At 49.6% G+C, this 1,341-nt stretch overlaps 1 long non-coding RNA gene across 3 annotated transcripts in view; it reads left to right on the top strand.

Annotated features, from left to right (window-relative positions):
* Positions 1 to 1,341, top strand: part of LOC140711854 (uncharacterized) — a 591,910-nt gene that overhangs the window by 1,161 nt on the left and 589,408 nt on the right. The gene's annotated exons all lie outside the window — the stretch shown is intronic.

The raw sequence follows: 1,341 nt of genomic DNA, 5'->3' as shown, positions 1-1,341 counted from the left end.
GTAAGGTCCCATCTGGCATTGTATTGCTGGGACTTATGCCTGTGTCTGTCCCAGAGCTGGTGCTCGGTCAGTTTCTGTGGATGGATGAATGAATACTGGCAAGGGGGCCACTTTCCTGGTCTCCTGGTCCCTAGCCCAGAGTGCCTTCCCACTCTGGGATTTGATTTTCCCCAAATCCTCTGTAGGGAGGGAGCCTGGTCCGGGGGAGAAAGACCCCGGCTTCAAATCCTGACTTTGCCACTTCCTAACTGCATGGCCTTGTGCAAGAACCCTGACTTCTTTATTTTTCTGCCTCAGTGTCCTCATTTATAAAATGAGGATGTTGGTCAGTTGCTCGGTGGCTCATACCTGTAATCTCAGCACTTTGGGAGGCCGAGGTGGGAGGCTTGCTTGGGGCCAGGAGTTCGAGACCAGCCTGGGCAACCTAGTGAGTCCACGTCTCTAAAAAAATGTAAAAATTAGCTGGGTATGGTGGTGCACCTGTAGTCCCAGCTACTCGGGAGGCTGAGGTAGGAGGATCGCTTGAGCCCAGGAGTTTGAGGCTGCCGTGAGCCGTGATCATGCCACTGCACTCCAGCCTGGGCGACAGAGTGAGACTTCGTTTTTTCTTTTTTTGAGATGGAGTCTCACTCTGTTGCCCAGGCTGGAGTGGGTTGCAGTGCAGTGGCGCGATCTCAGCTCATTGCAACCTCCACCTCCCGGGTTCAAGCAATTCTCTGCCTCATCCTCCTGAGTAGCTGGGATTACAGGCACCTGCCACCATGCCTGGCTAATTTTTGTATTTTTAGTAGAGACGATGTTTCACCATCTTGGCTAGGATGATCTTGAACTCTTGGCCTCAAGCAATCCACCTGCCTTGGCCTCCCAAAGTGCTGGGATTACAGGCGTGAGCCACTGTGCCCGGTGTTTTTTTTTTTTCTTTTTTTTTTTTTAAAATGGGAATGTTGATCTTTATCTCAGGATTGTTGAAGGATAACCAGAGCTAACCTGATACACCACAAGTTTTTAGTATTTCTTAAGTAAATGAATGACTGTCCCTGAGAGGCTTCAATTCCTCCAGGTTCAAACTCACCTGTATCCTGGTAGTGTCTGTGATTCTGGGCACTGGTTTTCTTATGTGGCGACGTCCCACCATATCCTGACATCACTTTATAACCAGATTTTCTTTTGAAGGGTAGCTTCGCTCCCTGGGCCACCATTCCACCCATCGTGGCTAGAGACTCTGTGTCTGAAGATGATCCCACCTCTGATTCTGACTCAGAATCTGTGACCCACTCAGAAAGTGCCTTCCACTCTAGGGCTGATCGCTGTATGGATAGTTCCTGCAGTTTTGTTAGAAAT

The sequence above is a fragment of the Chlorocebus sabaeus genome, chromosome 6 (assembly GCF_047675955.1).
Source record: "Chlorocebus sabaeus isolate Y175 chromosome 6, mChlSab1.0.hap1, whole genome shotgun sequence".
Taxonomy (NCBI): Eukaryota; Metazoa; Chordata; class Mammalia; order Primates; family Cercopithecidae; genus Chlorocebus; species Chlorocebus sabaeus.
This window is presented reverse-complemented; position numbering and strand designations above follow the sequence as displayed.